General features: G+C 45.3%; 1 protein-coding gene across 4 annotated transcripts in view; it reads right to left on the bottom strand.

The window, feature by feature from the left end:
* HIVEP3 (HIVEP zinc finger 3) overlaps positions 1-13,885 on the bottom strand; it is a 414,712-nt gene that overhangs the window by 240,500 nt on the left and 160,327 nt on the right. The gene's annotated exons all lie outside the window — the stretch shown is intronic.

Genomic DNA, 13,885 nt, shown 5'->3' with positions numbered 1-13,885 from the left:
ATTCCAGGTTTGTTCACAAATAACTGGGAGCCACTTGTCTGGAAATCTCAAGAGCTGGGACTGTTCTTGACCGGTACTGACAAGCGTTCTCTTCTGATTTTGCAAGTATCTATTTTCCTATTAAACATCCATTATGCTGGAGGGGGGAACCTAAAACAATGTTGGAGCAGTACGCAGGTGTATGCAAGATTACTTAGAAAAGCAGCTGACACAACTGCCATACCCTAACAGTATGCACATACTGCATCCCATACACCCTATGGTGTGGTTTAGTATTTATAACTGTTTTACACTCTGGTAACTCCACTGACTTCAGTGGAATTATTCCTGATTGACACTTGCATACTCAAAGGAGAATCAGGCTAAGTACATTTAATTTTGATTCCTGTACTTACACTTCTATACTGTTGTAGTCAACATTTTCTAGACATTTTATTCTATAGCAGTTAATTGTCCAAGGTACTAGTTTTGTTCTATACTTTACTCAATGCACTGGGACTAATTGGCCACGTGACACAACAGTTAGGTCAAGACCAATGTCTTATTTTTTTGTCTCATACACTCAAGACCCCCCAGGGGCTAACTCCAGAGGAGGTTTGACTCTGATTTGGTCTCACACCATGTATTTTGAGAGTTGATTGTACTGTTCAGAGACAACTGTTGTAAGAAGGAAGCCTAAGCTTAGGGTTTCTTTGGTTTTCCATTTTAGAGCAAGTTGCCTTAGACTGAAAACACTGTAACCACAACCAGCTTTTCAGAAGGAAAATCAGGGATATACAGCATCCAAAGCAGGTTGGAGTCTGGGACAGGAAGTGCTCTCCATTGCTCTTGCAGACCTCTTTTCCTAGTACCACTTTGCAGCAGTGAGAAGGGGGCAAAGAGAAAAGCAGCACCAGCCATTTGAATTGTGAGGGAGGAGGAAGCTCTGCAGAACCTGAACTCAGTAGGTGTTTTTCCTCGTCCCCTCAGGACTCCAGTGCCGATGGCATGTAAGGGAATAAGCAGGACCAGAAGCAGCAGATGACAGGTCAAGGGCAGTGAGAGTACTTGTCATGGGAGTCATGAGTCAGAGCTCCTCCATATTGGAGCATTATGAAAGTGGCAAGGCTCATCTCATTGGATCCAGGAGAAGACCTGGAAAATGGGTTTTTGAAACCAGTTTAAAAGTATTCCACTTAATCCCCCTCAAAATATAATAATACTTAGCTCTTATACAGCACTTTTTAACCGGGAGATCTCAAAACACATTAAGTATGGATGATGAAGGCATCTGGAAGATAAGCAGGTGAAAAACAAAATGGATGAGAGTAACTCACCATAAATGGTCATTCCAATCTCAACCTTGCTGAAATTCATTTGGGGTCTCCCTTTTACAGCTCTGGGCAATTTAGCTACAGCATAGTTTTCAACTATAGTACATTCTGATCTAATCCATGGTCAGAGAAGAACAGATTGATTTCTGGACACCTATGCATGCCTGGAGCACAGAGACAATTTGAACCAAGAAGCCACTGAGAGACCAATAGAGCAAAAACAAGACCTGACATGGAGGAGATACAGAACCAAAGGCAATAACTGCTGGAGATGGGATATAGTTAGAGCTCAGGAGAAGAACTGAAAGGCAAGAGTGCAACAGGTTTTGCCAGAAGTGGGGAATGGGCAACAGGGGATGGATCACTTAATGATTACCTGTTCTGTTCATTCCCTCTGGGGCACTTGCCATTGACCACTGTCAGAAGACAGGATACTAGGGATGTAAAAGGTTAACTGGTAAGCATTAGACTTACCATTACCTGGACCTTAACCATTAACCACAGCATCCGGCTGGCTGGTCGGAGGGACTGGGCACCAATAATACTGCCAAGAATAACCTTGAGCGGATCACTGCAGACTACGTGGCTCTGGGAAGGATAAAGGAGTTTGAGGCGCAAGTGGTGTTCTCGTCCATCCTCCCTGTGGAAGTAAAAGGCCCCGATAGAGACCGTCAAATCATGGAAGTCAACGAATTGCTACGCAGGTGGTGTCGGAGAGAAGGCTTTGGATTCTTCGACCATGGGATGGTGTTCCTAGAAGGAGGAGTGCTAGGCAGAGACGGGCTCCACCTAACGAAGAGAGGGAAGAGCATCTTCGCGAGCAGGCAGGCAAACCTAGTGAGGAGGGCTTTAAACTAGGTTCACCGGGGGAAGGAGACCAAAGCCCTGAGATAAGTGGGGAAGTGGGATACCGGGAGGAAGCACGAGCAGGAGCGCGTGAGAGGGGAGGGCTCCTGCCTCATACTGAGAATGAGGGGCGATCAGTGGGTTATCTTAAGTGCCTATATACAAATGCAAGAAGCCTGGGAAACAAGCAGGGAGAACTGGAGGTCCTGGCAAAGTCAGGGAATTATGATGTGATTGGAATAACAGAGACTTGGTGGGATAACTCACATAACTGGAGTACCGTCATGGATGGATATAAACTGTTCAGGAAGGACAGGCAGGGCAGAAAAGGTGGGGGAGTTGCATTGTATGTAAGGGAGCAGTATGACTGCTCAGAGCTCCGGTATGAAACTGCAGAAAAACCTGAGTGTCTCTGGATTAAGTTTAGAAGTGTGAGCAACAAGGGTGATGTGGTGGTGGGAGTCTGCTATAGACCACCGGACCAGGGGGATGAGGTGGACGAGGCTTTCTTCCGGCAACTAACCGAAGTTAATAGATCGTAGGCCCTGGTTCTCATGGGAGACTTCAATCACCCTGATATCTGCCGGAAGAGCAATACAGCGGTGCACAGACAATCCAGGAAGTTTTTGGAAAGCGTAGGGGACAATTTCCTGGTGCAAGTGCTGGAGGAACCAACTAGGGGCAGAGCTCTTCTTGACCTGCTGCTCACAAACGGGGAAGAATTAGTAGGGGAAGCAAAAGTGGATGGGAACCTGGGAGGCAGTGACCATGAGGTGGTCCAAGTTCAGGATCCTGACACAAGGAAGAAAGGAGAGCAGCAGAATATGGACCCTGGACTTCAGAAAAGCAGACTTTGACTCCCTCAAGAAACTGATGGGCAGGATCCCCTGGGAGCATAACATGAGGGGGAAAGGAGTCCAGGAGAGCTGGCTGTATTTTAAAGAATCCTTATTGTGATTACAGGGACAAACCATCCCGATGTGTAGAAAGAATAGTAAATATGGCAGGCGACCAGCTTGGTTTCACAGTGAAACCCTTGCTGATCTTAAACACAGAAAAGAAGCTTACAAGAAGTGGAAGATTGGACAAATGACCAGGGATGAGTATAAAAATATTGCTCAGGCATGCAGGAGTGAAATCAGGAAGGCCAAATCACACTTGGAGTTGCAGCTAGCAAGAGATGTTAAGAGTAACAAGAAGGGTTTCTTCAGGTATGTTAGCAACAAGAAGAAAGTCAAGGATAGTGTAGGCCCCTTACTGAATGAGGGAGGCAACCTAGTGACAGAGGATGAGGAAAAAGCTAATGTACTCAATGCTTTTTTTGCCTCTGTCTTCACGAACAAGGTCAGCTCCCAGACTACTGCACTGGGCAGCACAGCATGGGGAGGATGTGACCAGCCCTTTGTGAAGAAAGAAGTGGTTCGGGACTACTTAGAAAAGCTGGAAGGGAGCACAAGTCCATGGGGCCGGATGCGTTGCATCCGAGAGTGCTAAAGGAGTTGGCGGATGTGATTGCAGAGCCATTACTTATATAAGAGTACATTATCTTTGAAAACTCATGGCGATCAGGGGAAGTCCCGGATGACTGGAAAAAGGCGAATGTAGTGCCCATCTATAAAAAAGGGAAGAAGGAGGATCCTGGGAACTACAGGCCAGTCAGCCTCACCTCAGTCCCCGGAAAAATCATGGAGCATGTCCTCAAGGAATCTGATGAGGTTCAACAAGGACAAGCGCAGACTCCTGCACTTAGGATGGAAAAATCCCATGCACCGCTACAGACTAGGGACCGAATGACTAGGCAGCAGTTCTGCAGAAAAGGATCAAGGGGTCACAGTGGACGAGAAGCTGGATATGAGTCAACAGTGTGCCCTTGTTGCCAAGAAGGCCAATGGCATTTTGGGATGTATATGTAGGGGCATTGCCAACAGATCGAGGGACATGATCGTTCCCCTCTATTCGACATTGGTGAGGCCTCATCTGGAGTAGTGGGTCCAGTTTTGGGCCCCACACTAAAAGAAGGATGTGAAAAAATTGGAAAGCGTCCAGCGGAGGGCAACAAAAAATGATTAGGGGACTGGAAACATGACTTATGAGGAGAGGCTGAGGAAACTGGGACTGTTTAGTCTGCAGAAGAGAAGAATGAGGGGGATTTGGTAGCTGCTTTCAACTACCTGAAAGGGGGTTCCCAAGAGGATGGATCTAGACTGTTCTCAGTGGTAGCAGATGACAGAACAAGGAGTAATGGTCTCAAGTTGCAGTGGGGGAGGTTTAGGTTGGATATTAGGAAAAACTTTTTCACTAGGAGGGTGGTGAAGCACTGGAATGCATTACCTAGGAAGGTAGTAGGTGCTAGGGAATCTCCTTCCTTAGAGGTTTTTAAGGTCAGGCTTGACAAAGCCCTGGCTGGGATGATTTAGTTGGGGATTGGTCCTGCTTTGAGCAGGGGGTTGGACTAGATGACCTCCTGAGGTCCCTTCCAACCCTGATATTCTTTGATTCTATGACCCCAGCCCTGGCCAGTGGGACCCCACCCCCAGCGGGCCAGCAGGACCCCAGCCCTGGCTGCAGCTGCGCAGGACTGGGAGGCCTGGAGAGGCCCCAGTGCCATCTGCAGCAGGCAGGTGGGATCCCCAGTGCCGTCCGTGGCAGGCAGGCCGGGTGGTGGGACCCTGGCTGCACCAGGCCACATGGGCTGGAGCAGCCCCAGCGGGCAGGTGGGGCCCCGGCCAGCAGGCTGGCTGGACCCTGGCCACTGCGGACTGGAGCAGCCCCAGTCCCGGCTTCGCTGGGCCGATGGTACTCCAGCCCCACAGCCCCAGCGGGACCCCAACCCCGGTCAGGCCGGCAGGACCCATGCTCCGGCCACCCTGCACAGGCCCGCCGGTGTGACCTCAGTTAACCCATTAAATGATAGAAGTTTTAATCGTTTAACTGGTTAAATTTTTTAACAGATATTTACATCCCTACAGGATACTGGGCTAGTGGACCATTGGTATGACCCAGTATGGCCGTTCTTATGTAGGTTTAAATAAGGGTCAGATTGTGATATCCTCTCTCATACTGAGTAGCATCTTATTCCATAAAATGTTTCATTGATGTAAATGGATCAGCTCATTGTGTAAGTGTTACTCAGCATTAGTCAGAGTATCAGAATCTGCCAGTTAGCAGGGGTAAGCATAGGAGTCACTTATCCAAGGCAAACCTCCCCATTTAGTGAGGTCCACCCCATTAATCCATTCCCCTTGCTGTGTGCGAAGGTACTGTAGTTACAGAGCTCATGTGAGTGTAGCACAGAATAGCACCATTCTACATGCATACAAAGGTAGCCCAAGGTCAGGATCCTGACTCTTTCAAGGGTTTTGTCAGTACTTTACTCCCCCTTCAGATATTGATGTAATATTATTTTCTGTCTAAACCCCCTAATTTGCTCTCAATTAATTGTTCAGAGGATTAATCCTTTTTTTAACATAATGAAAACACAAGAAAAGCTCAGTGACAGGAGGATGAAGGAAGTCTGTGCTATTCACCATCCACCCAGCCACCCACATGCTATCTTAATTCATCAGGAGACAAAGCCAGCTCTTTGTCTTTGCAGCTCCCTCTATGCCATTCATTCACAGTGAGATATCGCTCCCAGTAATCAGAGCCCGCCTATACAGGAGAAAAAAAGAATAGAAAGAGAAAAAAACATCTAAGCAGGCATTAGACTTGCTTCATTGTCAAAAAAGCAGCTTTTTTTTTTAAAAGGCAATTTATATATAGCAATAGCTGTCATACGGATCTTGATTAAGCACCCTTTCCATCCAAAGCTAAATGGCATCTAATGTAATAGACAATGATTTTACTTATATATACACATTTACTCTACATTTAAAATATACTTTTCCCCATAATGCATCAGAGTAAATCATCTAATAATTCGGCAAGAACTAGCACGTAGCATTGTATAATGCTTGTTTTAACCCGTGCACCCCTGAATACTTTGCCATTTTCTGCATAGTAAACCACACATACAGCTCATAGCAATTAACCTCTTAACTGCTAACAATTACTGTAACACATTAAAAAACTTAATAACCACCTGCTGTTGTTAAAACATCTTTAAAACACGTTAAAACACCAGTGCTGCCTGTCATACTGTTAACTGTGATTATAAACTAGTTACGCTCACTAGTTGCCTTCTCTTGACACATGCAAAGTTTTGCCAGTTAATCTTTGCATCATGGTTTTATTTGCAAGTGTCATAAAAACAGCAATGGTGGAATCAGAGAGCCCTGTTTAATATGCAATCCAAAATGAATCTTTTTTTAAGCTTACTAGTTTGGTTTTGAAGCTAGTGAGAGTGTCACTGCTCAGCAAAGTCATCTTATGGGAAGACTTTATACATGAACTGCAACACAGGTATTAGAGCCTGGAAGTCACAGGACAAAGATGAAAAAGACTAACTGGCCTCACTCTTCAGCTGAGTCTAAAGAACATACAGCTCAGGAAGGAGGTGCAAAGGTAGCTTTACACCACATGTGCATTCCCCCAATCCTGAGCCAGCTGTGTGTCAGCCAGACCCACAATGTAAATAATAGTAGATTGAATTGACTCTAAATCACACCAGTTTCCAATGGCCAAAGGGGGCATGCTGGCAGCTAGAGATTGCTAGGCTATAGGAAACCTTTCACAACCAGATCATGGGCAGCCAGACTTTGTAGTCAGAGCCACAGTCCACAGTCACAAGACAGGAGTCAAGATACCAGAAGCAAACCAACTGGAGATCAGAACCACAAGTCACAAACCAGAGTCAGGAACCACAAGTCAGATGCCAGGAGTTAAGCCAGGTCAGAATGCCAGGAAACCACACAGCAGCCACAAGAGCAGAGTGGAGCACAGTTGTTCAAACAGCTTCCTGGCTCTGCTGCTGGCTTAAGTAGGGCCAGGGAGCCAATCAGCTTCTCTGACACTCTGCCAATCAGACCTCAGAGGTGGAGCCTCATGCTGGGGCTGGGCTTTGTGGATTCCAGGTAAACAGCTGTCAGCAGACTACCCCATGGTGGGTTGGATCATAGCTACCCCCATTAACCCTATGGGCCTGGGTTCAAGGCCAATGAGTCATGACAAAATTCCAGCCATGCCTCCTCTATTCCAGATTATGAAGAGGCTGTAACAAAGGAGCCATCATGCTGGTCTATACCATTGGAGGCTCTCCTTCACTATGGTGCCCCTTCTCTGGCCAGCTGTGCCCTCCTTAGCGGTGCTTGGAGCCAGTGAAGCAGCAAAATGGCCCTAACAGAACCACAGATGGAGGGTCATTAGGTCTGAGAAACAAAAACCATCAAGCATACCAGAATAAGAGAGCCTGCAATAATATAGCCATTTAGGGCATACCCCATGCAATCTTTAATTGTTGTATGATGCTTAAGTACCACATTGACAGGTGCCTTAGAAAAGACAGAGATAATTTTACGCACCTTATCTACTGTGCCATTCCACAGTGAGTGCAGGATTGTTCCCTACAGCACATTTTCTAGCATTTCATCCAGTCTTGTTTTAACTGGATTAAGCAATGGGGCTTTCACCACTTCCCTGGGAAGATTATTCCACAATCTAATAAAATTGTATGCCAGGCTGCATTTTTCTGAGAGTACTTGCCAGAGGGAACAATTTGGGAATAGAAAGAGCCATCTAGTCGAGTTCCACAAGGATCAACCATTATTATTATTCCTATCACACATAGAAATGATATTTAGTGACATTTAAGCCTGTATCTGGACACACCCTACATACCCAAAACCTCAACAATTTGGGAATCAGAAGTTAAGGCAAACAAAATTGAACAAATAGTAACCTGTAAAATTGAAGAAACAAGCATGAGCAAGAAGGGGCACTTAACACTAAGTTGTATTGTCCTACTTAGCAGATGTACAGAAACATGTGAGGTAAAATTCAGACCCTTGGAGTTTATACATTTTTGCCAACGGAGATCAACAAAAGCTTAGACACCTCATTCAAACCCATTCAAAGTAGTCATTTTTGGTAATTTATTATTCCATGTGAAACAACCCAATCTCTACCACTCCAATATGAAACATTCAAACACTTTGTCAATTTTTAATTTACTTTGGCCAACATTTTTTAAAAATAACAGCTTAAAACTCCCATTGAAATTAAAACTCTTCTCAACCTTAACTAGAGTGCAGCTACCACTCCACCATAAGGTAAATCTCTAGGACAACAAGATATAGAAAAAGCAAACAATTTTTATGTGCATAGATTAAATAAATACTGTTTCTACATGCAGGGAGGAGTAACGATAGAATTATAAGATTGTGCAACTCAACTGACTCCTTAGTTATGGTTGATGAAATACCATGCTTTAATTAAAAGCCCCCATACTCAGAAGGTTTTAACTTCCTGAAGAAAAAAAATTACTCTACTGAATTATCTTGAGGTTATTTTTTAGCCAAAAGGTAATTCCCCTCCACCCCCAGTTAAGAAAATTTCCTAACAACTATTAAATCTTAGATTGCTCAAAAGAGTCATTGTTTTAAGAGATCAAACTTTGCCATCAGTGATGACAAATGTTTTTGACGTGTGAAGAAATCTCCCAAAAGAGCTATAAAACCACATAGCAAATATAACCTGTATTCTGAAGGTTAACTTGTATACTGGGATCCTAGGGAATGGAATAACTGTGCAACTCTTATTCATACTGAGTAGCACTTGTTCACACAAGGAATCTCTTTGATTTCAGTATGTCTCCTCAATGAAGTAAGTGCTCACCAAAGTGACTAGGGATTGCACAGTCAGGCTCTAAATAAGTTGTGTGTGTTCTTCTAACTTCTTAACACTGAGATACACACACACATATACACGAATGGGCACATATTGGCACTGGGCACATCTTTGCTAGGTTTCATAGTATCATAGATTTTAAGGCCAGAAGGGACCATCATGATGATCTAGTCTGACCACCTGCCCATCGCTGGCCATAGAACCTCACCCACCCACTCCTGGAGCCAACCCATAACCTCTGACTGAGTTACTGAAGACTTCAGGTTACAGAAAATCCATCATTTACTCTAGTTTAAACCAGCAAGTGACCAATGCCCCATGCTGCAAAGGAAGGCAAAACACCCACAGGGTGTCTACCAATCTGACCTGGTGGAAAATTCCTTCCCAGTCCCAAATATGGCAATTAGTTGAACCCTGAGCATGTTGACAAGACCCAGCAGCCAGACACCTGGAAAAGAAATTCTCTGTAGTAATTCAGAGCCCTCCCCATCTAGTGTCCCATCTCTGGCCACTGGGTATTTTTGTTACTGGCAGTCGCAGACGGGTGGGTCACTTGCTGTTGTAGGCAGCCTCATCATACCATCTCCTTGTTTTTTGCCCCCGCTGCTCCCCTTAGAAGACTGTTCCAGAACTTCACTCCTCTGATGGTTAGAAACCTCCATCTAATTTCAAGTCTAAACTTCCTGATGGCCAGTTTATATCCATTTGTTCTTGTGTCAACATTGGCCCTTAACTTAAATAACTCCTCCCCCTCTCTGGTACTCATCCCTGTGATGTATTTATAGAGAGCAATCATAGTTCCCCTCAGCCTTTCTTTGGTTAGGCTAAACTAGCCAAGCTCCTTGAGTCTCCCCTCATAAGGTAGGTTTTCCATTCCTCTGATCATCCTAATAGCTCTTCTCTGCACCTGTTCCACTTTGAATTCATCTTTCTTAAATATGGGAGACCAGAATTGCACACAGTATTCCAGATGAGGTTTCACCTGTGCCTTGTATAATGGCAATAACATTTCCCTGTCTCTACTGGATATACCTCACCTGATGCATCCTAGGACTGCATTAGCCTTTTTCATGGCCACAGCACATTGGCGGCTCACAGTCATCCTGTGATCAACCAATACACCCAGGTCTTTCTCCTCCTCTGTCACTTCCAACTGATACATCCCCAGCTTCTAGCAAAAATTCTTATTGTTAGTCCCTTGCATTTCACACTATTCAGTTTCATCCCATTTCTATTATGCCAGTTTACCAGGTCATCTGGATCTTCTTGTATGATATTCCGGTCTTCCTCCGAATTGGCAATACCTCCCAACTTTGTGTCATCCTCAAATTTCATTAGCACACTCACACTTTTTGTGCCAAGATCATTAATGAAAATGTTAATAAGATTGGTCCCAAAATCAACCTCTGAGGAACTCCACTGGTAACCTCCCTACAGCCTGGCAGTTCACCTTTCAGTGTGACCTGTTGTAGTCCTCCCTTTAACCAGTTCCTTAACCACCTTTCAATTCTCATATTAATCCCGATCTTCACCAATTTAACTAATATTTCCCATGTGGAACTGCATCAAATGCCTTACTAACATCCAGGTAGATTAGCTCTACTGCATTTCCTTTATCTAAAAATATCAGTTATCTTCTCAAAGAAAGAGATCAGGTTTGCTTGCCACAATCTACCTTTTGTAATACCATATTGTATTTTATACCAATTACTATTTACCTCTGTCCTTAACTACCTTCTCTTTCAAAATTTGTTCCATGGCCTTGCATACAATTGAATTCAAACTAATGGGCCTGTAGTTTCCCAGATCACGTTTTTTACCTTTCTTAAAAATAGGCACTATATTAGCAATTCTCCAGTCATAGGGTACGACCTGCAAGTTTATAGATTCATTAAAAGTCCTCGCTCTTGGGCTTCCAATTTCATGTGCCAGTTCTTTTAATATTCTTGGATAGAGATTATCCCAGCCCAACGATTTGATCCCATTGAGCGGTTGGAGTTTGACTTCCACCTCAGATGTGGTCGTTCTATACCCTCCTTTCCTTTAGCCACCCTGCCACTACCCCTAAGCTCCTCATTACCCTTATTAAAAACTGAGGCAAAGTATTTGTTTAGGTGTCACTGTTTCATACCCTTATCTTGTGACTTGTATGAAATAAGGAAGATTTTAAAGCACATTTTCCAAACTGGGCATATTTTTAAAAGAGATGTATATACCCCTCTCCCCCACAAAGAAATAGCTCTACGGTGGGTGAGACATCATTAGGGTTGTACCTGAGGGGTGTCACATGGAGCAGCAACCTGCAACCTAGTGAGGAGGGCTTTAAACTAGGTTCACCGGGGGAAGGAGACCAAAGCCCTGAGGTAAGTGGGAAAGCGGGATACCGGGAGGAAGCACAGGCAGGAATGTCTGTGAGGGGAGGGCTCCTGCCTCATACTGAGAATGAGGGGCGATCAGCAGGTTATCTCAAGTACTTATATACGAATGCACAAAGCCTTGGAAACAAGCAGGGAGAACTGGAGGTCCTGGTGATGTCAAGGAATTATGACGTGATTGGAATAACAGAGACTTGGTGGGATAACTCACATGACTGGAGTACTGTCATGGATGGTTATAAACTGTTCAGGAAGGACAGGCAGGGCAGAAAAGGTGGGGGAGTAGCACTGTATGTAAGGGAGCAGTATGACTGCTCAGAGCTCCGATACGAAACTGCAGAAAAACCTGAGTGTCTCTGGATTAAGTTTAGAAGTGTGAGCAACAGGAGTGATGTAGTGGTGGGAGTCTGCTATAGACCACCGGACCAGGGGGATGAGGTGGATGAGGCTTTCTTCCGGCAGCTCGCGGAAGCTACTAGATCGCATGCCCTGGTTCTCATGGGTGACTTTAATTTTCCTGATATCTGCTGGAGAGCAATACAGCAGTGCATAGACAATCCAAGAAGCTTTTGGAAAGCGTAGGGGACAATTTCCTGGTGCAAGTGCTAGAGGAGCCAACTGGGGGGGAGCTTTTCTTGACCTGCTGCTCACAAACCGGGAAGAATTAGTAGGGGAAGCAAAAGTGGATGGGAATCTGGGATGCAGTGACCTTGAGTTGGTTGAGTTCAGGATCCTGACACAGGGAAGAAAGGTAAGCAGCAGGATACGGACCCTGGACTTCAGGAAAGCAGACTTCGACTCCCTCAGGGAATGGATGGGTAGGATCCCCTGGGGGATTAACATGAAGGGGAAAGGAGTCCAGGAGAGCTGGCTGTATTTCAAGGAATCCCTGTTGAGGTTACAGGGACAAACCATCCCGATGTGTCGAAAGAATAGTAAATATGGCAGGCGACCAGCTTGGCTTAACGGTGAAATCCTAGCGGATCTTAAGCATAAAAAAGAAGCTTACAAGAAGTGGAAGGTTGGACATATGACCAGGGATGAGTACAAAAACATTGCTCGGGCATGTAGGAATGAAATTAGGAGGGCCAAATCGCACCTGGAGCTGCAGCTAGCGAGAGATGTTAAGAGTAACAAGAATGGTTTCTTCAGGTATGTTGGCAACAAGAAGAAAGCCAAGGAAAGTGTGGGCCCCTTAATAAATGAGGGAGGCAACCTAGTGACAGAGGATGTGGAAAAAGCTAATGTACTCAATGCTTTTTTTGCCTCTGTCTTCACGAACAAGATCAGCTCCCAGACTGCTGTGCTGGGCATCACAACATGGGGAATAGATGGCCAGCCCTCTGTGGAGAAAGAGGTGGTTAGGGACTATTTAGAAAAGCTGGACGTGCACAAGTCCATGGGGCCGGATGAGTTGCATCCGAGAGTGCTAAAGGAACTGGCGGCTGTGATTGCAGAGCCATTGGCCATTATCTTTGAAAACTCGTGGCGAACGGGGGAAGTCCCGGATGACTGGAAAAAGGCTAATGTAGTGCCAATCTTTAAAAAGGGGAAGAAGGAGGATCCTGGGAACTACAGGCCAGTGAGCCTCACTTCAGTCCCCGGAAAAATCATGGAGCAGGTCCTCAAAGAATCAATCCTGAAGCACTTACATGAGAGGAAAGTGATCAGGAACAGTCAGCATGGATTCACCAAGGGAAGGTCACGCCTGACTAATCTAATCGCCTTCTATGATGAGATTACTGGTTCTGTGGATGAAGGGAAAGCAGTGGATGTATTGTTTGACTTTAGCAAAGCTTTTGACACGGTCTCCCACAGTATTCTTGTCAGCAAGTTAAAGAAGTATGGGCTGGATGAATGCACTATAAGGTGGGTAGAAAGTTGGCTAGATTGTCGGGCTCAACGGGTGGTGATCAATGGCTCCATGTCTTGTTGGCAGCCGGTGTCAAGTGGAGTGCCCCAAGGGTCGGTCCTGGGGCCGGTTTTGTTCATTATCTTCATAAATGATCTGGAGGATGGTGTGGATTGCACTCTCAGCAAATTTGCGGATGATACTAAACTGGGAGGAGTGGTAGATACACTGGAGGGGAGGGATAGGATACAGAGGGACCTAGACAAATTGGAGGATTGGACCAAAAGAAATCTGATAAGGTTCAATAAGGATAAGTGCAGGGTCCTGCACTTAGGACGGAAGAACACAATGCACAGCTACAGACTAGGGACCAAATGGCTAGGCAGCAGTTCTGCGGAAAAGAACCTAGGGGTGACAGTGGACGAGAAGCTGGATATGAGTCAGCAGTGTGCCCTTGTTGCCAAGAAGGCCAATGGCATTTTGGGATGTATAAGTAGGGGCATAGCGAGCAGATCGAGGGACGTGATCATCCCCCTCTATTCGACATTGGTGAGGCCTCATCTGGAGTACTGTGTCCAGTTTTGGGCCCCACACTACAAGGATGTGGATAAATTGGAGAGAGTCCAGCGAAGGGCAACAAAAATGATTAGGGGTCTGGAACACATGAGTTATGAGGAGTGGCTGAGGGAACTGGGATTGTTTAGTCTGCGGAAGAG

This window comes from Caretta caretta, chromosome 19 (genome assembly GCF_965140235.1).
Source record: "Caretta caretta isolate rCarCar2 chromosome 19, rCarCar1.hap1, whole genome shotgun sequence".
NCBI lineage: Eukaryota > Metazoa > Chordata > Testudines > Cheloniidae > Caretta > Caretta caretta.
This window is presented reverse-complemented; position numbering and strand designations above follow the sequence as displayed.